The following is a 26202-nucleotide window of genomic DNA, read 5'->3' on the forward strand; positions in this document are numbered from 1 at the left end:
CATTCTGTGATGCTTTGAAAAACAGCATTTAAAAGACGGAGGTCATATGGAGAGGGAGTACAGACTGTGTAAGACCGTTCCATGGGGAGCTGACCACGTGCATACATGAAAGACAGCGAATACTGCTTTAACTCTTGCATTAGACGGTTGGACAGAATATAGGCAAGTGCGCTGCAAGACTGGCGTTGTATGCCCGCCGTAATGGGAGGGAGCAAGAAGGGCGATCGGATGAGCAGTGACCAGCGAAACGGTGATAGCAGAGGGAGAAAGATGCAACACCATGGGGAGGAGAGAGGCTGAAGGAGGGTAGTTGCATTACCTAAGTCTGTTGGACCTGTTTAATTGTACTTGTCTGTCTGTGGTTGTTTTTGTTTGTCTGATTGTCTGTCTGTCTGATTGCCTATCTGCTTGTTTGTTTTTCAATCAGTCTGTCTGCTTCATCTCTGCTCTCTCTCTCCCCCTCTCTCTCTCTCTCTCTCTCTCTCTCTCTCTCTCTCTCCGTGGCCATTCCTTTGTCTCACCTATACCTCTTCCTTCCCCTCCGTCTCCTCTGGCCATATCGCATCTTATTCTCCTCTTAATGTCCCTTTATCATGTTCCGCTGTCGCCATTAGCCCCTTATTGCTTCTTGCTCTGGTTATCCTCCCCTTTTCTCCCCGTCTTTATCACGTCTCTCTCCTCCTCCCCGCCTTCATCACGACTCCCCTCCTCCCTCTTCCATTTTCGCGCTCTGATGGCGGGTTATGGTGTAAATTTGAGCAGTTAACCCCGAGAAGGCGATGGTTAAGTACCCGAGGGATTATGAAGGTTAAGTGGAAGGGAAGGAGGAGGCGATGAGCAGGAAGGGAAAGAAGGAAAGGGTTCAGAGGGGGATAAGGAATTAGATTGCAATCCTGGAGAGAGTGAACAAGGAAGAATGGAGATTAAGATGATAAAGGAGGAAGGAACAGAGCGTGAGAGAGGGAACAAGGGAGAGCGAGAGGAGAAAATGCAGCGAAGTTTTATATATATATATATATATATATATATATATATTGCAGTAAGGAAGATAGGAGAAAAATATGTGAACAAGCCATGAGATATTTAAGGAATTTATGACCGGAAAAAGCATACGACAAGGTGAGCAGGGAGGGATAATGGAATGTTACGTATGCGTGGTGCAGAAGGAAAAATGCTGAATGCTGCAAAGTTTTATTATGATGGCAGCGAAGAATGCATAAGGTTAGGGTAGGTGGATGCTTGAGTGAGTGGTTATCAGTGTTTGGCGTGAGGCAAGAGTGTGTATGATGCCCCCACGGCTGTTTAGTATATACTGATATATATATATATGGATGGGGTACTGAGAGCTATATATTATATATATGGATAAGGTTATGAGGGACGTTAAAATAAGAGCTGTGAAGACAAGAGCGAAGCTGGTAATAAAAAGCGAGGGATGGGTTACGTGATAGCTGATGCATGAGGATGATACTGTGTTACTACCTTAATTACAGTGCACGGGATCTTTGCATATTTATTTAGAGTTTTGTAAATGTTTGAGGGCGGCGACGACTGAAAATTAATGCTGAGAGAAGTACACTGATGGCTACCGAGATAGAAGATGACAAACTGAGATGCTGGTGAATGACGTAAGACTTTCATTGTTGGATGGTTTTCAGTACTAAATGTTATAAAGAACTGAAGAGCACGAGTGACTCAGGGAAATAGAAGTGGCTGGTGTTATAGTACCCTCATACAGGAAGACAGTAACGAGGCTTCAAAGGAACTGAGTGAAGAATCCAAGTGCCTACATAAATACACGGGTCTTAGACTTGGTGTGCATAAAGCATGAAATGTGAAAAGTGAGAACAGAAGAAATCAGGCAGTTAAAGAATATCTGTGGGTTGTATACGCTAGACAGGATTAAAAATACAAAAGAACTGTGACAGATGCGGAATAAGTCAACTGATCGCAGAGCTGAGGAAATTGTGCCTTTACAGTACGGCTAGGATCAGGGTAAAAAAAAAAGTTTCAGTTGGGCCAGCTTCAAAACAGGAAAGGGCGTGTGGAACCGAGATGATAACTGAACATGGTAAGTGAATGTGTGAGATGGCGGGTGATGTATGTTCAGGAATCACGAGAACTGAGGAACAGAACAGTATGAATGAAATATTATGGAGATGCCCACGACAATGCAACCCATTTTTTAAAACTTCGCAGTCGACGGAATGGTCTCTGGGTCAAATTCTAAGTGGTACAGGAGGTTTCGTAACACCACTTCCTTAGCTATTTATTTTGAACATTACACCTTAACATTCTCTTGCATGTTTTTCATATCGCACGAATATCGACACAACTTGCATGAAAGCCACACACACGAGGATACTAAGGTGTAATGTGCAGAATAAATCGCAAAGGAACAGAGGCTACGGCATCTCCATATCCACCATCTATCTCACAGGCGTTATGAGGTGAGTTTTCGTGTGGATCGTTTGGCCTGTGGGGAAGGGAAGATAATTTCGTAAGGTTAAATAATTCGTGTATGTATGTATGGCCTATTTCACTAGGAACTCTATGGCTTGTTCTCTTATTACCTTTGCTTACATATGCTGTTTCTTATTTTTACTCAATTCCGTTTACTTGTGGGAAATAATTATGACGATGACGTGAGAGAGAGAGAGAGAGAGAGAGAGAGAGAGAGAGAGAGAGAGAGAGAGAGAGAGAGAGAGAGAGAGAGAGAGAGAAAACTAAAATACCACACAAAACACAAGACCACGTGACAAAAACGATAAAGGAAGGAGGAAAGGAGAGAGGAAGAGATAAATCAGACAAGGATGAAAGACAACGAGGAGGAAACTGGGAATTAGTTAGGAGGTACTGGGGAATCAGGAGGAAAGGAGGAAAGAAAGAGAGGAGAAAGGAAACAATGAGAGGAGAGAACAGGAAGACAGGTGGAGAAAAGTGGAGAAAATAATTAAAGAGTAGAGGAAAGGAACAGGGGGAGAAAGGAAAAAGAGAAATAAGGAGGAAAGAGGAAGAAAAAATGAGGAAAAAGAAGACGCCACCAAAATAGGAAGGGAAAGTACGAGGAAAATGAACAAAAAAGAGTAAAAATGTACAACCCCTCAATACAGGAGGAGAGTAAAGAAATTTAGAGGCCCACCCCACGCACAAATAATACCATAGTTAGCCCTAAAATATTTCCAGAATATCATGAAATGCACCCAAACATTTTCTCAACGAGTGCCAGTTAACGCTTTCTGTTCGAACCTCCTCCTCCTCCTCCTCCTCCTCTGTTTAGAAAGAGACCGTGTCTTGCCAAGTCTGTGGAAATGAGAAAAAGAAAGGCTGAAGTTATCTGATAGGGGGAGTAAGGAAAAGAGGATAAGGCAAGAGGAAGAAGAATAAGAAAAAAAAAAATGAAAAGTGAAACCGGGTAAGGAAAAAGGAAGAAAAAATCGAACAGGAAGCTGAAAATGAGGAGGAGGAAGTGGATGATATGGGAGAAGGAAGAGGAGAATGAGAAAAGGGGAAGAGAAGGATAAGTAAAAAGAAAATGGATGACGACAGGTGATGATGATGATGATGATGAAGGAAGACGAAGAGGGAGAGGAGAGACAAGGCCGATGAAGGCGATGAGGCAGGAAGGACACAGTGATGAGGTACAAGGAAGAAGTGAATATGCCAAGTGGAAGATGAAGACGTAACAGCAGGGCACGAAACGAGGATGCTCACGGGAGAGGAAAATGAACGAAGAGGAAAAGCAGGTGGAGGAAGAGAGGAGAGGAGAACGACAGATAAGGAAGAGGAGAAGGAACGAAAACAAGGAAGAGGCAAAAGGAAGAGAATAATAAAGCAAGAGGAAGAGTAGGTACTGAGCGGCTCCTATGATGAAGGCAGATGGCCCTACCCTCATCCTTTTCCTCTCTCTCTCTCTCATACACACACACACACACACACACACACACACACACTAAAAATAACAACGATAACCTTAACCATCTTTACAACACCTTCATCCTTTATTAATTATCTCCTGTTTCCTTCACACGATTTTATTCTGCGTAGGCTGGAAGGGTTAACTGGTCTTTATTAAGCCTTTCAGCGCGAGTACGTCACTTTTACGTCATTCTTGCAGGTACCAGACGATGATATATATTTTAATTCAGAAGAGTCTCATAATACTTAGTGAGTTTACGAAGGCTATTATTTAACTCATCTAGTCTGAAATAATATCTCCCCATATAAATACGCTATAATAAGTCATCACAGTAAACACTAAATATTCAAGATGACACACCGATAAAGACTCGTATTCTCGGCAATGGTTAAGGAAGCTCCCTAACACCTCTTCCTTGGCAATTTATTTTTGGACATGGGTGGTTAATATCCTTGAGTGCGTTATCTATCCTGGGTATGGCGATACTGGTAGGATTTGTGTAACACATTAGAGGAGAGAAGGTGTAATAAACCAAATAAATCGCATAGGAAAAGATGTTTAGGGAGCCTCCTCAACCGAAGTGAATACTAGCCAAAGTTTTTCGGCAATTTCACCCCATCCTGGCTCTTCTAACCTCTTTATTTCCTTAAACGGCATTTATAATTTTATTCCTACTGCTGCCAGGCGATTTTAGTGGGCTCTGAGGGAGCACCGTAACATTAGAGAGAGTTGGGCTGTATGCGATCCATCTATTTCAAAGTCTCTTGAAAGATGAAGAAGAAAATCGTCTTACGATTAAAAAAAAAAACAAAAAAAAAACAGACGTCACCGAAACGAACGAATCCATCCATGCAATGAAATCTGTCAAAATTCTATCATCGGGAGACAAATAAATAAATAAGTAAAATATAAAGAAATGGAAAAATATAAGCGCATTTCACCATCAGGACAAAAAAAAAAAAAAAATCCAGCAAGGAAAAAAGTAAAGCCAAGATGAAAAAAAAAAGGTAAGCGCTCAAGTGCCTCAAAAATTAAACGCTCAAGGGCTAAGGAAAAAAAAAAAAAATGCGTTCGAGGACTTTTTCTATATTTTGTGATCCCTGTTCCCATTTTCTTTCAGCAGTGGCGCGCATTTCACAGGCTGGGGGTCCCGAATGCTCCAGGGTGAATGACTAGGACGGAGGGGGAGCCGAGGCCGAAGTGGCATCTAGGAGTTAAACAAGAGGAAGTAATTATAAAAGATCTTAGCCAAATTACTAGATAAACAAGTCCCTGGATACGGTTCATGAAGGATTACATCAGAGGGTTGACCGGGGTTTATTGTTCACATGAGTAATACCTATCAGGGACGAGCGACTGGTTACTCTTGCCTTAGATGTATGGAGTAAGTGGTTTAACCCGAGGCTTTTACGCACCTGATGGGACAATGAAGGCATGAATGATAGGTGGATTGATAGATGGAGCACCTTCAATCCAATGACGTGTTTAATTTATTACCCCCCCGAAACGATTTAATTCACACCAGGATATATATATTGAACTTGAGGGGATACACAGACAGAATCAATTACGCTGTGACAAGAGAGCCTTCCCAGCCTAAATAAAATTGTCTGGGAGTAGCAAGAAAACATCACCGAGCTCAAGAGGTTAATATTGTGAAGATGTCTGGTAGGTGTATGAGTGCTGGAGACGAACGCCTTCATGTGGTGGGACTGATACAAGCAAGCGGCTCAACTGCGTGATTATACGAATATCCCCCTTCTACATCCTTAACCCGCAGTAGGATAGATGGTGGATTGTAAGTCTGAAGTCCACTGGGCTCACATTACAGATAAGACTGGGCCACAACAACAACAATGAGTGAAGGCAAATTTTAAAACGAGCAATCATATACACAAGCTAGGAGTCTCAAGGAAGCTTGTAAATATGGCACCCGTGAAATGCACTGACGGTCGCTTAACCTTACGTAATGCGATATTTAATTCTAATCAGAGGTTTAAGCCAGTAAATTAAGAAAAATGGTGAGAATAAAGGCACCTAGGAAATTATGATATGGAGAAATATTTTAGAAATGACTTGTGAATTATGAAGGGCGCAATGTGAAGGCTTTCGCAGGACTGAAAAATTCCCTTGCGTTTGAAAATATGTTGATAATGATTTACAGGTGTATGAGCTATGCGCTTTCAGTAAATGCACGTATTCTGAAAAGAATATGGAAATTAATAAATCCAATAAATTTTTTACGCTCTGACAAATGTTAACGACAGCGTTAGAAGGAATAACAAACATGGACAGAGTATGTATGTGTGTGGGTATGAGTATGCAGTATATATATATATATATATATATATATATATATATATATATATATATATATATATAATGCAGAGAGAGAGAGAGAGAGTCTAAAATGTGTGTGTGTGTGTGTGTGTGTGTGTGTGTGTGTGTGTGTGTGTGTGTGTGTGTGTGTGTGTGTGTGTGTGTGTGTGTGTGTGTGTGTGTGTGCGCGCGCGTGCGCACAGTGCAGTGTGTAGCGTAGTATGAGTATGAGTGTGCAGTCCTTTCATCACTACCCGAACATAATGACAGGCCGGCCAGAGCAGCAGATTATCCTACAGAGTTCTGACCAAAGCTGCCCCATTCACCACACCTCCATACATCACCACCACCAATACTACCTGAGTCCCACATCATCACCATATCACCATCAGCAAAATACCATCATCACCATCACCACTGCCATCATCATCATCACCATCACCACTACCATCATCATCATCATCATCATCGTCAGTACTATAATCACACTGCCACTTTCATCTTATATTCCTTTTGTTCTTGCCAATATTAGACTGCATATTTAGATTAAGAGACCCGGGAAAAGCCATACCTACCCCCTCCAGCTCGGAAAGTCTCTCTAATGCTGAATAAAATCGTCTGGAGATAGAAAATAGAATATAACAGAGAGAGAGAGAGAGAGAGAGAGAGAGAGAGAGAGAGAGAGAGAGAGAGAGAGAGAGAGAGAGAACGAAATAGCACAAAGGCAGACCTCCTTAGCACATGCCACCCTGTGGTAATTTTGCTCCACCAGACGATTTTACTCAGTTTAGTGAAAAAGTCTCCTACTAAAGGTGTTAATTCCACGTTTATCTGTTCCTCCTCATTTCCCTTTTATTCACTTCTCATTCCATGTGCATCCTCGGTTATCTCATTTTCATCTGCACTCCTCATTTATTCATTTCTCTTTCCTCACATTTTATTATTGGTTCATTTCCTTTACTTTCCAATTTTCTCTGTGTTTCTCCTTTATTCACTTCCTTCACTTTCCTCTCATCCACCTTTCCCTCTATTAAATATCTTCCTGTCCTGTCCAATAGTGCTTGCCATCATCTCATTATAACACTCTTAACCGAGCTCACACCTGCTCTCCTCTCTCTCTCTCTCTCTCTCTCTCTCTCTCTCTCTCTCTCATATTCATCCAGTCCTCCTCCTACCTCCTTCCTTTAGTTCTTCTCTCCTTTCCTCCTTAGCAAAAGCTTTCCTCCTTTCCCTCTTTTTTTTTTTAATCAATTTTTCTGTCCCCTGCTTGTAATCTGCTTCCTTCCCTCTTTCCTTCACTCCCTCTGTCCTTCTCTCCTCCTCACATTCCTCTTCTCACTCCTTCCTACAACTCCTCCTCTCGTTCTCTCTATCTCCATTTCCCTTCCTCTTCTTCTATTTTCCCTTTCTCCCTCTTTTCCTCTCTCCCTCCCTCTTTCCTTCCCACCCTCCATCCCTCCTTCCTTCCTTCCTTCCCTCCCCTACCCCGGAAGAGGTGTGGCAGACATGGAAGGGTCACGCAAGGGAGTGTAATGGCAAGTCTACAGGTTTACGGGACACACATTTACAAAGTTTACAGACACATTTACTAGGTTTACGGGGCACATTTACAAGGTTTACGGGGCACATTTACAAGGTTTACGGGGTACATTTACAAGGTTTACGGGGAACATACTTAGAGAGTTTACAGACGCATTTACAAGGTTTACGGGACACATTTACAAGGCTACGGTGATGACGCTGCAGGAAGAGATAAAAGACTGGGGTAGATAAACTGAAAATAACTACAAGAAAAATATTAAGCGCACTTTAACAAGAGAGAGAGAGAGAGAGAGAGAGAGAGAGAGAGAGAGAAATATTCCTGTTCATAATTCTCAAAAGTCATTTCTAAAAATTCAGTCTAAAAACAAACTAACACGAACATCTATCTTAACTCGCAAAATTGATAAAAGACAAAACCTTTCCTTTTAACCTAATCAGGAAGGAAGAGTCTTGAGTATTTCCTGCTGTATGCCACCAACGGTCTTCTATGCCAAGGGGTCCATTAAACCATTATCGAACCCCTACCGTTAAAAAGTCTCTCCAAAGCAGAAAAGAATCATCACGAGAATGCAAGAATAAAATGAAAATGGTATCACTGTTCTCAATGAATGGACAGAAAGAGGCTTGGGAAATTATATATATATATATATATATATATATATATATATATATATATATATATATATATATATATATATATATATATATATATATATAAGCCTCTCTGACCCGGGAGAATACGACCCAAATTCTTCGGACCACATATTAGGTGGAATAGGAGGCTTTGTAGATATCTTCCTCGGCGATTTATTGTGCTCATTACACATTAATATCTCGTACGTTACTGATGAAATTTTTATTTTATTAAAAAGATATGATTAACTTAAAAGACAATGTCAAGGTATAGTACGAAAACTAAATCGCATAGGGAGAGGTACAGCGAAGCCCCCTATACCAAATGGAATACGGGCCCATGTAGATAGGCTATCCACATACGTATCATTCCATTTCTTGTTTACACTTCTCTCAAGTGTTATGTAATAATATTCTAGTATACTTTAATTGCCGTATTTTACCAATCACTCAACAATCATATTCTTTAATTCACAACACCCACCACCTCCAACCCAAACCACCTTTTCCATCAATGAATATTTACAGCCTTGAACAAAAGTGCGTCGACAAACCTCTGCTAGTTAGCATTTTTCATCCCTGCCCTAACGACAGACAGCATCCTTCATTCTCATCGTCTTCTGCGGTGTGCGTCATACTGCCACCATTTAAAACCAGTTCGTGTAGCACCTTGCACTGCCACAGCCGGTAAAGAGGTGTTGGCGAACTTTGGCTAATACCTCTACATTCTCTAGCAGTTACCAATTCATGCCTTTTTATATGTAAATGATCAGACATATACTAGACGTCTGTTCCCTACGGTTCTACAATTTACCTACGAGCACAGATGACATTAATTATCAAACAATCTAGAACCTAATGCCCACAGGGATGTCTCAGTCAGAAATGGAGCGATGGTGTTAGCGTAGTATTTTTATGACCTGTCGATGGGTCATGTGGAGGGTCAAGAAGAATGTTTAATGAATTTCGGATGCTGGAGAGGAACGCCTTCGTGTGGTGGCACTGATATAACCAGGCGGCCCAACTACCTGGTTAAATGCAAGTATTTGCTAGTTTCCTATCCCCCGAAAGGAAGGTGGTGACGGCATAATTAGGACAACTTCAAGCTTCCAATCCACCTCGTTCACGTATCAGATGAGCCTGGGATCAAAACACCACCACCACCACCACCACCACCACCACCACCACCAACAACAATGTGCAAATCCTCCTTTCGCTCACCAGTCCACTCCTCCACTCCTACATTTTCGTGTTCTCTTCATCCACCTCACCTGCTCTCTTCACCTCCACCCACTCCACTACGTCCACCTATACGTTATCACCTCCACTCCCATCTCAATCCTGGCCACTGCTATTTTCTAGATACTCATACTTTATCTACTCTGTCTACTCACCACCTCTTAACATTTACTAATAATCACCACAAGAAACACTCCATCTCTCTCTCTCTCTCTCTCTCTCACACACACACACACACACCTCTCACCACCTCCCCCCACACACACACAACCGCGACGAGGCGAGGTGAGACCCAACCCACTCACTCACACGTACTGACAAATTGCGAGTTTTGAGTGTGCCGTAATTTGCGTGCGTTTCCTCATAAGTCAGCTTGTCCAGACCCACCCACCTGGAACACCGCCGCACACCAATCGGGGGGGGGGGGAGGGGGGCAGGAGGGGATGAAGAGGGAGAGAAAGAGAAAGATGTCTGAGTGCGAGATAAGAGTAAAGAGAGGGGAGATTTGGAAGGAAGGCGAGACAGTGGGAAAGGTCAGAGAGAAGAAGGGAGAGAGAGGGGTATGGGGAGACAGATTGGGAGGTGGGAAGCAGAGAGGGAGGGGGTGAGAAGATACAGAGGGTGGAGAGAGAGGGGTGAAGGGAAAGTTTGAGGAAAGGAGAGGTAAGGGATGGGAGAGAGGTGGGAAGAGAGGGAGAGGGGGAAGGAGAAAGAGGGAGTGGTAGGAAAGGGGGAAAGTATTTGGTATATGAGAAAGTGGGAGGTAAGAGAGAAAGTAGTGAATGAAAGGGATGGATGCATATGGGAAAGGAGGATGTATAGGGAGGATGAAGATGGAAGAGGGTAGGATGGCTGAAGGGAAGGAAAAGGGTGAATATATGGGAGTGTGAAAAATGTATATGGGCAAAGAGGATGTATGGGGAAGATTTTTGTGTTTAATTATATAGACTGATAAAATGTATAAACTTTGAGAGAGAGAGAGAGAGAGAGAGAGAGAGAGAGAGAGAGAGAGAGAGAGAGAGAGAAGATGAGTATGACAAGAATGAAGTATGATTCAGTCCGGCGATGGAGAGGGGAGGAGGAGGAGGAGGAGGAGGAGGAGGAGGAGGAGGAGGAGGAGGAGGAGGAGGAGGAGGAGGAGGAGGAGGAGGAGGAGGAGGAGGAGGAGGAGGAAGGAAGGGAGGGAGGGAGGAAGGGAGGGAGAGAGGGATAGGTCATGGAAGGGGAGGGGAGGGGAGGGGAGGGGAGGGGAGGGGAGGGGAGGGATTGCGAGTAAGAGACAGAGCACTGAAGCTGGGGAGAAAGTAAATGGGTTGGGGGGGAAGGAGGAAGACATGGAGGGATGAATGAAAAGTAATTGCATGATAAATGGTGGGGTACTGGATGGGTGGAGTAGTGGAGGGGAGGGATGGGGAGGGGAGGGGAAGGATGGGGAGGGGAGGGGAAGGATGAAGAGGGGAAGGGAAGAATGTGGAGGGGATGGGATAGGTGAAGAGGGAAGGGGAAGGATGACGAGGGGAGGGGAGGATGACGACGGAAGGGAATGGATAAGGAGGGAAGGGACAAGATGAGGAGGGAAGGGACAAGATGAGGAGGGGAAGGGGAGGATGAGGAGGGGAAGGAAGAATGAGAAGGGGAAGGGAAGGAGGAGAAGGGAAGGGGTGAAGGAAGGGGTGAAGGAAGAGAAGAAAGGAAAAGATCAGAGGGAACGGAAAGAGGTAGGGAAGAGAAACGGTAAAAGAGGAAATAGAGAGAAGAAGAGAAGGGAAACTGTTTAAGGCGGGAAAGAAGGGAGGGAGAAAAGAAAAGGAGGATGGAAGGAGAGAAAAAAAGTGGAAAAGAGACATGACGGGAGGAAAGGAAACGGTAAATGGAAGGGAGGGTGAGAGAAAAGACAGGGAGAAGACAAAAAGGACAGGTTGAGGGAGGCATGCTCGAAAAAAATGAAAAAAAGGAAGAGGAGGATAAGGATGAAGCAAGGAGGGCGGGAAGAGGAAGATAATGGAAAGGAGGAAGAAAGGGAAGGATGGAGGGACGCAAAAACAATAGGGAGGTGGACAAGGATGGAGGGAGAGAAGGTAAGTAGAGATGAAGTGACGTGAGGGAGAGAGGGAGAAAAGCAAGAGAGAGAAGAAGAAAGATGCAGGAGGGAGAGAAAGGAGAAAAGTACGGGAGGAGGGAAGGCAAGAAAGTGGGAGATACAGAAGGTGGGAGAGAGAGAGGGAGAAGAAAGGAGGGGACGAGGAAGAAAAGAGGGAGGAAGAGAGAGAAGGAATAATGAATCTGGAGGTAGGAGAGAAGAGGTGATGAATATGAGATGGATTATTCCTTGATTTTGGTGACTTTTTAAAAACTTCACATTGCTGGTTTCAGACGATTTAAGTCACACTAGAAGGGTTGTAGAGGTTGTATCTAATGCGAACAGTTTCCTTAAGGTGAAAAACGTCGTCTGGAGATGGTAAGAAAAAAAAAAATGTGATGGAAAGGTTTAACTGAAAATGGGGACGTAAATGAAAAGAGGGATAAGGAAACAATGAAAGAGAAGAATGAGACAGAAGGAGAGTTGACAGGAGGTGGTGAGGAAGGAGGGAAGAATACACCATGGAGGAGACTTTAGGAGAGACGAGGATAAAAAGAGTAGGAGTAGGAGGAGGAGGAGGAGGTCACGGCGGAGGCAGAAACAAGAAATACAGAATGAATAAGAGAATAAGGGAAAGACAAAAAAAAATAATAATAAAAAAAAAGATGGAATAAACATACCAGCCTGTCTGTTGACATCAAAGCAACTCACACTGATAATGATCTGTGGCCTAATAAAGTGATCAGCGTCCGCTCTTGTGCATTCACCTCACTGATTTTCAAAGTTCATGGAGTGAGAGGCAGATGAGGCGACAAGATTTCTGAGGGACTGTAGGCTACATCTGCAAGGAATAATTACTTCACACTGACTCAAAACTGTGGGCCGTATTGTAAGTGGCATGGGAGGCTTCTTAGCACCTCTTCCTTAGCGATTTATTTTCCATACTACGCCTTGACGTTAACTTGTATGTTATGTTTGTCGTTTCAGTGTCAACACTGCACCAGTAACATGCACGATGATACTGAAGCGATATAGGCAGAATAAATCGGTAAGCAGGAGACGTTCCGAACCCTGCAGCGCTACAAAATATGATGGTGTCGGAAGGGAAGTGTTTCTAGTCTACCTACAGTACATTAGTTCGGAATCGGAGGTGCAAAAGGACTCAGGAACAAACCCTTGCTTACTCCATTTCAACCTTCTACTCCGTAACTATTTTCTCCCCGTCTAATATCCTCTCTCTCTCTCTCTCTCTCATGTGGCTTTAGAACATCCAACTAATTCCTGCCCTAATTTCCCATGTGTCTTTTTTATCACCCTCTTCTCATAGTTTTTCCCACCCAATTTTTCTTCAGATTTTTTCGCCCCTTTCTTTCGCCCTTCATCGCCTTTTTTCTAAGTGGAATAAACTAGTAATTTCCTTGTGTTTAATTAAGGGCCGATGTTTTAATCTCCTAGGCATTAAGTAATTAGAGTCAACTTCGTATTTTAATTAACTTTACGTGCAGTGCCTGTTGCAGAGAGGGGAGGCGGGGGGGGGGGAGGAGAGGATTGGAGAGGGGAAGGAGATTGGTGTGTGTGTGTGTGTGTGTGTGTGTGTGTGTGTGTGTGTGTGTGTGTGTGTGTGTGTGTGTGTGTGTGAGAGAGAGAGAGAGAGAGAGAGAGAGAGAGGCATACCAAACCCACATCTGCAGAACATCATTACCACAAACTTCACATCCACAAAACCAATCTAAAAACCCACAATCACAAAACCCACTACTGCAAAACTGACAACCTAGGCACAGTTACCGCAAAATTCACCCTCTTCGAACCCTAACTACCAGCGATCCACAACTACCACAAAAGCAATTTACAGAAGACCCACAGCCTCTACAAAACACAATTACCACAAAAACGTAACAAAACTCGCAACTACACGACTGCAAAACCTACTTGGCAAAAACGCACTATCAAAATCCACACAAACCATCTCACGGTCTCGCCTTCTCTGTTTCATTCCAGCTAACGCCAGACGATTTTATTCAGCCGATTGGGTCACAGGGGCCTAGGAGTGTCAATCCGTGTACCATTATAACCCCCTCACGGTCGGGACAACTCTAGTATTCTATTACAGCTTACCAGACGGTTGTATTCAGATGGGTGAGTTATGGGACCTTCAGTGTGTTAAAAGAGGGCCTAATAAACCACAAGTCTATAAAAACATTACAGGTATTTCCCCAGCAACTCCCATAACAACCCTCATCTTCCACAAACTCACAGATCTCCATAACTGCACCACCACCACCACCACCAAACCACACAATTACAACAACGCTATTCCAACCACACAACATCCACAAACCACAACCTTGCCACGCACAATCACACAAAGCTCACAAATACAATCCCACAATCGCCAGTCACAACCATCAGCACAACACAATCACCATAAAATCCAAAAATATAAACACAACAGCCACACGACACAACCACATACACAACTACAAAATTATACAAACCACAACTACAACTACAACCTTCATACGTCACACATCACAATCTTACCATAACTGCTGTCATCTAAAAGCCATTCCCTAATCCCACAATTACCCCAAATCGCACCCATAACCACATGTACACAACTACGACCCCACAACCCTACAGTTGACCCTACTCCCACAACTACACAATTACCACCCCACGAGTCACCTCTACCTCCACAATTACCACCTCACAACCCCAGAATTCACCCCACCCCACAGCTGAACAACCCCACAAATGACTCCCACCCCCACAAACCCACAATTACCACCGCATAATCCCTCGTCACTCCACTTAAAACTACAAAATCCACAATCACCACTCCACAACCCCGCAAATCACCCCCACAACTACAACCCCCAGCGGCGCAGGCGTTCCCAATCCGTAAATAATTAATAACGTGAACTTAGCCGGCATGGAGGCCCGCCGGAAAGAACCGCTTGAAGGAATTCCAATTAAACGCCGGCGAACAATAACAACAGACGCAGAACAACAGCGGATAAACAACAAAAACTGATGAACAACTGACTCAATAACAGATAAAGCAAAAGAACAGACAAATAAAAGATAAATAACAGACACAATAATGAGCGAAGTACAAGAACAGACTGATTAGCTGACTCAATAAAAGCAGATGAAGAAGAATGATAAACAACAACAGAAAAGAATAACTGATATTATAAAAGCCGAAGAACAAGAATAAATAACCAATAAGTGAAGCAATAACAAACGAAAAACAACATGAAAAAAAAAAGACAAGAGCATTTGGAGAGTGCAGCATGGGAAGAAAGCTGAAAAGAAGAACTGGAGAAGGATAGGAGAGTTAGAAAATCATAAGTACGAAGGAAAACAAACAAAATACCTACCGACTCTTACGAAGCTGAAACTATGGTATCTGTTTCATGAGAAGTGGTGGTCAACTGACTGAGGATCCGAATGCTGACCATAAGGTTTCGTGAAAGATCCTCGTCCTCGAAAAGAAACAGCTTAAGGAGTCGAAGTTCATTACAACATTCGTTACTGATGTGCCACACGACCCAATGGCATGTAATTATAAGAGCCCCGCTAACACCACCACCACATCAGCCTTGAATAAGATAGCCCTAGTATACATCATTACGGTAATACAGTTCAAACAGTGATCTTAGTGTGTGTACGCCATCTGTTGCACGTGGAAGGATTACTGGGAAGCGGGGAACGGACTGTCTATATTATGCACAGAGCTAGACGTAAAAATATGTCTTCTACCACTCCGACTCATTCATCGATCCTTGCAACCAATGCCGGCAGCAAAACGTTGGCACCATCAATCAATACAGACAGTAAGTTCATGGATATCATGCAGACATGAAATGGAGAAAAAAAAAATGAATCCTCTCGCTACGATTGTGTATTTTGTTTTATTCTTGCTACCTCCAGAAAATTTTACTCATCTTAAGAAACTCTGTGATGTGAAGCAGTATGGCGCACCCTCCATTAATTCCTTCGTTTGGGGAGGGTTTTTCTGAGTTGAATAAAATCGTCTGAAAAGAGCAAGAAAAACATAAAAGATACCAGTACGTACGTCACTTATAATCTGTAAACAGGAAAGTACAATACTACATGATGAAGTAGTTCTGGTTCTTTCACCTTTACCTGGCTCAGATTTTCTTCCTCTGCAGCGTTTTTCACATAGCTTAACGGCAGCCAAAGGTAAATGCTAAGGTTCTACATCGTTTCCACAGCATTTCTTCATGACTAGCATCAAATTTTAGTGTTATCTAATGTTACATCTCGGCATTCAAGATGGAGATGGCATATTTAGGCGGGGTTAAAGTGAAGAGGGTATGGTAAGGAATGGGGTGAGATGGAGGGACTGGTGGACAGAAGGAAGAAGAGAACATGTAGCAGGAACAAAAAAGAAAAAAAAAAAAAACATTCGGTGCACACATGCCAATTAAAACGAAAGTCCCCCTAATCAATCAATCAATCTATCTATCTATCTATCTCAAATGATAACAGGTCAGTCAGTCAAAAGTGAAGCAAAACCATAAACAAGAAAGGAAAAATAAAAGCTAGAAAATAGACGGCAAATAAATATTCACCAAAAACCATCCATCCATCCATCATCCAATCCTACTTCGCATTCACTAAAAACAAGCCACGAAAAACATAAATTGGCCACATAATAAACCACAAGTAAAATAAGCCAAACAAACCACATAAAAAAAAAAAAGCAAAAACACTCACCCATCCTGGCAACAACAAAAGCAATTAACAAGAGCAAGAACAGCGAGAGAACATCGGATAACAATATTTGGCGCTTCAAACCTCAGAATTAAAAGCGAACAAAAGAAGAGAGGAAAATTGGCGAATCGATAGACGAGAGAGAAAGGTTAATTACGCATTCCTACCCGAACCCCCCCCCTTTTTTTTTGCTCTCTCTCTCTCTCTCTCTCTCTCTCTCTTGTTTGCCAGTCGCCCTCCTCTATCTTTCAGTCTCTCATTCTCCATATTTTCAGTTCTATTCCTTTTCCTTTAAGCCCATCTTTTAATACCGCACCCCTCTCCCCCACCACTCACACACACCTGGCTCCCTCTTCCACCCCCCCCCCCTCACACCTGATTCATTCCAGATTTTCATTGTCACTTCTTTCCTCGCTTGTCTGTCTGTTCTTTGTTCTTTTCTCATGTTTTACGCCTCTCTCTCTCTCTCTCTCTCTCTCTCTCTCTCTCTTTCTCTCTCTCTCTCTCTCTCTCTCTCTCTCTCTCTCTCTCTCTCTCTCTCACACACACATGTACCCACCTTCCATGACAACTGCACCCCGAGAAACTGTCCTCTTTTGTCTGAAACACACCTGAATAGACGTCCTTTTCCTTCCCTTTCAGGTCGAAGGCATCATTTATATTTAGTATTTCTGCTACCAGACGATTATCCTCAGCAGAGAAGAATTCACCAACAGAAGAATTAAAGAACGGTATATCAAAGCCTTCCAATTCGACGTCTTTCCAAAGCTGAATAACATCGTCTGGAGATAGCAAGAATAAATGTGAATGGAGACAACATCTGGAAGCAATTTCACACTTCCCAATGTCTGCTAATGGTAAAACATCCTTTAACAGGCTAAACACAAGATCCGCATTCACTCGGAGGCTACATATGTAACAGGCTTCAGGTCACGTTCGAATCAGACTCTCCCCCACTGTAACCGTCTTCGAAGCCAAAGAAATCACTTGCCATTACCAGGATGGCCGCGTGGCGTCTGGAGCTTCCGCCTCCGTTTTTTTAAACTTTTGGGGTTATAGAATAATTGTAAATGTCTAATCGAAACTCTCAGAAAGCGTCTAGAGGTAACTGGCCCAGATAACATAAACACAAAAAAGAAACTGTGAAAAACAAAACAAAAAACGCATTTTGCTCTTGCAAAATGCAAATAGGAAGCCATCATCTTGATTGGGTTAAGCCCCACACCTGCTTAAACCCGGCATCAATCAATTCACACACACACACACACACACACACACACACACACACACACACACACACACCTGTCCTCCACATTACTCCTGTACACCTGCCAACATCCGGATAAACTACTTCACCACGGGGACGTCTTGCTTGGGTTAATTCTTGGCATTTGCAGGCGACTGTATTCAGCTTGGGGGAGATCTCTAGTAATGAAGTAGGTACAAAAAGTTACCCTTACCTAAATATAAGTCTGTTTCCTTGTAAAAAAAAAAAAATAAAAAAAAATGAGGTACTCGGGCTGAACAGGTTAAGAATTCTGCATTTTATTCTATCTAATACCAAACGACTTCACTGTGTAGAAGAAAGCCCGCCGCAATAAAGGGTTAAATGATCAATACCTCCAACACTGCGTACACCTGACATCACTGCGTACATCTGACATCACTCTGCGTACACCTGACTCACTCTGTGCACACCTGACATCATTCTGCGTACACCTGACATCACTGAATTATTTACTTTTCAACTTAAACTGGTCCTGAATTGCGTCCTTTCGCGGCTTATTTCGCACAGCTTAATGGTAAAATAAGAGGTAAAATAAGATAATGCTACTGTTCTACCTCCCTTCCATAGCACACTTACTGACAGGCATAATATTCTAGCGACTTTTATTATTGTTACAAGTCAACATTCAAGACGGACCGATGTCAATTTTAGACCAAGTTAAAGGATTATAATACACCTGTTCTGCTAATCTTCCCTAGCTGTCTATAATTAACTTTTACACATGTACACACCTGCCATTCCCTTCCACATCTATTCTATGCTGCCTTCGTTAATCCCTTCACTGCGATGATTCCTTTTTTTTTTTTTTAGCTTATTCTTGCTACTTCCAGACGACTCTATTAGTTTATGTGTGTGTATGTGAGAGAGAGAGAGAGAGAGAGAGAGAGAGAGAGAGAGAGAGAGAGAGAGAGAGAGAGAGAGAGAGAGAGAGAGAGAGAGAGAGAATTTCGAACTGGTCGGGCTATATGAAATATAGCCTACATTAGCCTCTTCAGTACGAGGTCTTTTCCTGAGTGTGAAAAAATGGTCTGGAGGTTGCAAGAATATACTATGATGTGACGTTATCGTACTGGACTTACCAGTAGGTAAGTAGTTAGGTAGGTTGGTAGAAAGGTAGGTAAGTAGGCTAGCAGACAGGTTGACAGGTTAGATGGTAGGTAGGTAAATCGGAAAGTAGGCTGGTAGGAAGGTAGGTAGGTGTGCAAATTGGCAAGTAGTTCAGTAGGTAGAATGGTATCTACTCTGTAGGTAGCAAAGCATATAAGCTGGTAAGTACGGAGGCAGAAAAGTAGGCAAGTACGCAGGTAAGCAAGCAGGCACACCTGTACAAACGTGTCTTCATTAACTCCCTCTTACACCTGTCTCTTTCAATCGTATCTACATGTGCAAACCACTAAATCTTTATATATCCTTTAATTACTTCCTTTTCGTATCAAGAGACGGCAAATATACGCACCGATAACTTCAGCAACGCAAAGTTTTCAGTCGCGCGAAGTTTTCTGAAGTGGGAATGAGACTATACGATATAAAGCGTTGGGGGAAAACTTGTGATAAAAAGTGAGGGTTTTGTCGAGTTATGGCGGAGAGAGAGGGAGAGATGGAGAGAACGTGGAAGGAAAAAGATGAAGTGAAGCTGAGAGGTGGAATGTGGAGGGGATAGAAGGATGTGTACGAGGGAGGGATGGAGACAATTTGGAATGGGAGGAAAGAGGGAGTTAAAGGAGGGAGAAAGAATATCGGAGGGAAGAAGGAAATGGAATATGGAAGAGAGGAAGAGACAGTAAAAATGAAGGGAGGGAGGAAGGAAAGAAAGATGTGGATGGGATGGAGAAAAGAAGCCAAGTGGTAAGGAGGAAATGGAGTGAAATTCTGGAAAGGACGAAAGTGGAAGGGAAGGAGGGTATGTAAGAGCAGTAGGGAACAAAGTATACATGAGAGAGAGAGAGAGAGAGAGAGAGAGAGAGAGAGAGAGAGAGAGAGAGAGAGGAACAGTCAAGAATGCAGCCCTATTTTTCACCTCATTCACGGCGTCTTATTCATCAGGTAAAACAAAGGCAGGGATGAGGGGAGAGAAGAGAAAAAGAGAGAGAGAGAGAGAAAGAGAGGAGAGGGGAGGAGGGGACAGCAGGAAAGAGAGAGGAGGTAAGGAGATGAGACAGGGGATGAAAGATGAGGAGAGATGACGGTGTTGGAAAGGGAGATGGGGAGAGAAGATAGGATTGAGGAAAGAAGGTAGAGGAGGTGAGAGGGAGAGGGAATGGAAGAAAGGGACAGAAGAGCGCGGAGGAGAAAAAAGAAAAAAAAAGCCAGGGAGAAAAGGAATGAGAGACGGAAAGGAGAGAGGAGGAGGAGAAGAATGTGAAAAGAGAGTAAGCAAGTAATGCGAGGGGAGGGAAAGAGGGGAGGTGAGGACATGACAGTGGGAGAGAGATGAGAGATGTAGAAAGGGAAGATACTTAGAAAGAAGAAGGTAAGAAGGGGAAAGAAAAGTGAGACGGGAAAGGCGGCGACAAAGGGGAGGATGAAGAGCTAAAACGGGAGAGGAAATGGGAGTGGAGGAAAGTGGAGAGGAGGAAAGAGGAGAGGAGGGAAAGAGAAGGGGAAAGAAAAGAAGGGGAGGAAGGAAGAAGGGGAGGAAGGAAGAAGGGGAGGAAGGAAGAAGGGGAAAGAAAAGAAGGGGAGGACGGAAGGAGAAGGGGAAAGAAAAGAAGGGAGGGAGGGAAGGGGAAAGGGAAAGAAAAGAAGGGAGAGAGGCAATGGGAAGGGGAAAGAAAAGAAGGGAGGGAGGAAAGAGGAAGGGGAAGGGGAAGGAAAAGAAGGGAGGGAAGGGAGGGGAAGGGGAAAGAAAAGATGGGGGGGAGGGGAGGAAAAGAACACAGAAAGACAAGAAGGAAAGAAGGAAGACAGAGGACACTAAGGAGACTGATAAGTGAAAGGATAATATATAGAGAAGAAAGAAAACAGAGGAAAACTGACGGATGGAAAGGAAAGAGATGATCGGGTTAAAAGGTGAGAGAGAGAGAGAGAGAGAGAGAGAGAGAGAGAGAGAGAGAGAGAGAGAGAGAGAGAGAGAGAGAGAGAGAGAGAGAGAGAAACTTGAAATAATGACGCACGAGGAGGGAAAGGAAAGACTAAGAAAGAATACAAAAGATGAAAGAGAATACAAAACGAAGATACGGAGAACTGGTAGAAAAAGAAGGCGGAGAAATATGTACAGCATGTATGTATTAGGTATGTCAGCCATGTATGTATGAATGTAGATCGTACAGTATCGGCCACGATGTGCACATGTATTTATGTTCCTACGCTGTGTATTTATGTATGTATTTATGTAGGGGATATAGCTATGATCCCATTCAGCACGACTACGTACTTTTTCATTTTACTCAGGAAATCACCACAGTTGTTCATACAGAGAGTGCCTTTAGTTGCGGCAGAACACATGAAGGCTTGATATAACTCTTCCCGTTTGATATATCTACTCCACAGCGAACAGAATCGCTTCAGATAATCAGAATAAAGTACATGTGCAGTTTCTTCCTATGCACTCAGAAAAACAGAGACACCGCATATCCATTCCTGCGATACGTGTGTCGGTATCTTCCAAAGCCCTGTGCTCACAATCCCCTATTTCTGATAATTTTTATTTTCGGGAGGGAGGGTTGACCACCTAATAATCACTAGGGGGCCTGACCTCTTGGGGATCGAACCTATGCAGATGGATAGACTGTCACTAGGGCGCTATAAACACTAGACCACCAGGCGCCTTTTTAAAGGTAATTGCACTCAGGCCCACACTTTCTCTGTTACGTTCTGATTATTCACAGAAATTCTGACCTAGAGTTACCATGATATCTTTTTTTTTAATTTCATTCTTGCTAGCACCAAACGTGTTGATTCTCCTATGGACAGGCTATTCTAAAGGGAAAACTCGGACTGTCTTCATTATATCCTTTACTTCTGAATACCAAGTACTACCGAGACCTCCCCAAACTGAATTACGGTCGTTAACAACCACAAAATTATTAAGCGATGACATTCAATTGAAGAAGTTAATTTCGAGGCAACAGACACATACCGATGACGAATCAGAAACGAGTAGCACACTTAATTTACAAACAAAATGGCAAGTAAAATTAGGCAAAAAGATGAAGTTTGGAAAGAGGCGACAGGCGGCCAACACACTAAATAAATGTACTTACAAACGTATGCTGAACGTCCATCAAGAAACACCATAATTACCTGAAACAAGGAAAATGCTCACTGAAGCACAAGTGTTTACAAATTTATAGCTAGTATTCACGCAAGCAGTAATGGAGGCTATGTAATAATCCAAAGTCATCATCAACTTATCCGTGAAGGTACTTCGGTACACATCTGTGCTCTTCGTATGTCCTAACGTTACTGTCTTCCTACCTAACCTCAAGTGGAAAAGTTATTAACCCTTATACTGTTATGGTTTTATTTCTTCCTGCTTTCATGTGATTTCGCTCAACTTTATCTTCCTTCAGCCATACGTCGTTTTTATAATGAACGTGCAAATGCAGGAAACACACAAGTGCAGACGGTTACATTCACTTCAGGAGACTCTCTGGAACTGAAGAGGTTAGCTACATCCTTCGTACAGACGTCGTGGGCTTTCCAAAGACGAATAAAATCGCCTGGTAAGTGGAGGAATAAAAATAGGATGTCTGGCCAACAGTAAATGAAGGAACAACGGAGGAGAGGGACACTTCACGTGGTGGTCCTCATACGGTTGTTATATGGAAATGTTTCAACTCCCGATCCCCCTAAACGCTGATGGTAGGCTGCAGAAGAAAGACAGCTTCAGCCTGTAGTCCACTGTGTTCGATTTCCAGACGTGCCTGAAGAGAAAACCAACAAAACCAACAAGAAAAAAAAAGGCCAGGAAGTAAAAGACAGATGCAGTGTCCTGGTTTTGTCTGATGATCACTCTCGGACAAAAATTCTTTCACACTGTCTGCAAACCGAATCAGAGCCAAGTGGGACCCTGCTACGCCAACCAGAGGTGCTGAGGGCGTGTAATATGGCCTCAGCAGTCCAAAACCTCTGACGTGTTAAAGGATTGCGGTTTGGAACTGTACTTGTACCGAAACATATTATGGAAAGCCTCCCTGACCCTCCCTCCCTCCCCGCCCCCCCCTCTCTCTCTCATCGTATGGAAGTGGGGGGGGAGAGAGAGAGAGAGAGAGAGAGAGAGAGAGAGAGAATACGCCTGGTGAAAGAAGAAGAGAAGAAAGATTGAGAGAGTTGGAGGAAGGAGGGAGGGAGGGAAAGATGAAAGATGAAAGGAAGTAAGAGGGGAGAGAGAGAGGACAAGGAGAGACGGTAAAGAGGAAGAGGACTGAAGAGGACGAGGTGAAAAGGGCGAAGTAAGTGAAGAGGAATGGAGGAGACGACGGGAGAGGGGGAGGGAGGGAGGAGGGGAGAGAAAGTAGGAGGAGAGAAGATGGAAGGAGGAGGAGTGAGGAGAAAACAAGCTGAAGGGACGAAGAGAGGGAAGGAGAGATGATGGAAGGAGGGCGACAGAAGAGGAGTGTCGACGGAGGGAGGAGAGAGGAGGAGACAGGGTGGGAGGGAGTGAAAAGACGGCATAGAAGAGATAAGACACAAGAGAGGGAAGAATCCAAAGGAGGGAAGAATCCAAGGGAGGTAAGGAGGATTGGAAGTAAGGAAGGAAAGAAGGGTTGAAGGACGGAAGGATGGAAGGCAGGGAGGGAGGAAATGAATGGACGAGGGGAGAAGGAAGATGGAGTAAAAAGGGTATGTATGAAGGAAGGAAAGTAGGGAGGGCGAGAGGGAATGAGGAATGAAAGAAGGAAGGAAGCGAGAAAAGATGGCAAGAAGGGAGCAGGTAAAGAAAGAAAGATGGGAGGGAAGGAAGGAGTGAAGAAAGAAGGGACGGAGGGAGGAAAGAACTGGAGAAAAAAAGGAAAGGAGGGAGGGAATGACGGAGGGAGGAAGGGAAGGAAGGGGCGGTGGAAGAAGGGAGGGACGGTGAAGAAGGAAGGGACGAGGTGAGAGGATGGTAAGACACTATGAAAAGGGTGATGTAAGTGAAGAGCGAGGGAGGGAAGGAGGGAGAGAGGGAGGGAGGGAAGGGGTGAAGAAGAAAAGGAGGGAGAGAGAGAAGAGTGAATGAAGGAGTGGGAGGGTGGCAAGACACGATGAAAAGGGTTAAGACAAAGGAAGAACGCTAAGGGAAGGAAGGAAGGAAGGAAGGAAGGAAGGAAAGAAAAAAAGAAGGAAGTGTCAATGGAGTTCTTGCATCTTAGCCACAAAACGTGTCTCACATAGCGAAAAAAAGTGACAGGAGGTAGAAAAAAAAAAAGACGTCGCCGTACTGAAGGGGTTTACCCACAAGACTATGCTCGTAGATGAAAGGGGTGAAAATGAAATGAAAAAATGAAGATGTAACGAAAATGGAGATGGAAGAAAAATGGGAAAAAAATGACTGCAAGAAAATAGAAGTGTCTAACCACTTACAGTACAGCAAGCATAAAAACTGTAGATGAGAGAGAGAGAGAGAGAGAGAGAGAGAGAGAGAGAGAGAGAGAGAGAGAGAGAGAGAGAGAGAGAGAGAGTGTTAAGGTTATTATATAAAGATACAGACGCGGACATCCAGACATACATAAACAAACAGAATGAGATAGAAGGAAATCTGGAGTGAGTGAGAGCATAAGTGAGAGAGTGAGAGAGACATTAAAGAGAGTGTGACGTCACCAAAGACAGGGAGAGTGCTGGCGTTTTTCTCGTAATTAATATTTCATCTCTTCCCTTTCTCTCTCCTCTCCCCCCTCCCCACTCTCTATTCTTTCTCCTCTCCCCACTCCCCTCCTCTCTTTTCTCTCTCCTCTCCCTCCTCCCCTCCTCTCTTTTCTCTCTCCTCTCTCCTCTTTCCCTCCTCTCACTTCTCTGTCTTTTCTCCAATTCATTGTTATCTACTCTCTCCTCTCCTCTCTCTCCTTTCTCTCTCCTATCCTTCCTTCCTCCTCTCTCCACACCATCTCTCTTCTCTCTCTCTCTCTCTCTCTCCAGAACCTCTTTTCCACCTAGGCTATTCTTCTCTCACTTCTTCCTCTCGCTTTTCTCTACTTTCCTCCCATCCTCTTCTCTCCCTTTTCCTCCCTCCTTTCCCTCTTTTCCTCCTCTTACCCTCCTCTTCCTCCCACTTTCCCTACTCCCTTTAATTCTTCCTCTTCTCTCTCCACCTCCCTTTCTTTCTTCTTCATTCCCTCCTACTTTTTCTCTCTGACAGGAGAGAGAGAGAGAGAGAGAGAGAGAGAGAGAGAGAGAGAGAGAGAGAGAAAAGTAAGAGGGTGAGAGAGGGAATAAGGTAAGAGCGGGAGAGAAGGAAGAGAGTAAGAGTGGGAGAGGAGGGAGAGAGAGGAGAAAGAGGGAGGGGGGTGAGGGGAGGAAAAATGGGTGGGTTTGAGACGCGAGAAGGGAGGGCTTAATGACATACTTCACCGGCAATGAATGGAGGGACTCGAGGTGGAGAGGTGGAGGGGTGGAGGAAGAATGCAGGAGAGGTGGAGGGGTGGAGGAAGAATGCAGGAGAGGTGGAGGGGTGGAGGAAGAACGCAGAAGGGGTGGAGGAAGAACGCAGAAGGGGTGGAGGAAGAATGCAGGAGAGGTGGAGGGATGGAGGAAGAATGCATGAAGAGAAAGAAGGGTGGACGTAGGATGCGGGGAGGGGTGGAAGGCTGGAGGAAGAATGCAGGGATGTGGAGGAGTGGAGGAAGAATGCAGGGATGAGGACGGACAGAGGAAGAATGCAGGGATGTGAAGGAGTGGAGGAAGAAAGCAAAGAGATGTGGAGAGATGAAGGAAGAATGCATGAAGAAGTGAAAAGAAGGAACGACAGAGGAAACAAATCAAAGTCAGACTCCACGAATGAGGGGTGGAGGGAGGTGGAGAGAAACGAGGCTTGGGACGGAGTGGAGAGAAGAATGCCGAGAGACGAGAGCAACAAGAATGCAGGAAGAATGAGGGAGGGGGAAAGAATGCAAGAATGGGAGGAAGGAACGCTGAGAAATACATGAACTGGAAGAGTGAGCAGAGTAACTGGAGAAATAAATGTACCATCAAGAGGGACGTGGAAGGAAGACTGGAAAAAACTCCAGGAAAGAATGAAGAAACTGAAGGAATGTGGAAGAAGAATGCACGAAATGAAGAGGTGGAAAAAAAGACTGCAAGAAGTGGAGAGATGGAGGAATGCAGAGTGCGGAGGAAAGAATGCAGAAAACAGAGTGAGGCAGAGAAAAGATGCAAAAATTTGGGGCTGGAGAGAAAACAGCAAGAACCGGAGAGCAGTGGAGAGAGAAACGTAAACTGATGGGATGTGGAGAGAAGAATGCAGTATTTAGAGAAGAATGTGGAAATGGAGGGAAGTGGAAAGAGGAGTGCAAGGAT

The sequence above is a fragment of the Coenobita brevimanus genome, chromosome 89 (assembly GCF_032717465.1).
Source record: "Coenobita brevimanus isolate Jiangsu-jjx chromosome 89, ASM3271746v2, whole genome shotgun sequence".
Lineage (NCBI taxonomy): Eukaryota > Metazoa > Arthropoda > Malacostraca > Decapoda > Coenobitidae > Coenobita > Coenobita brevimanus.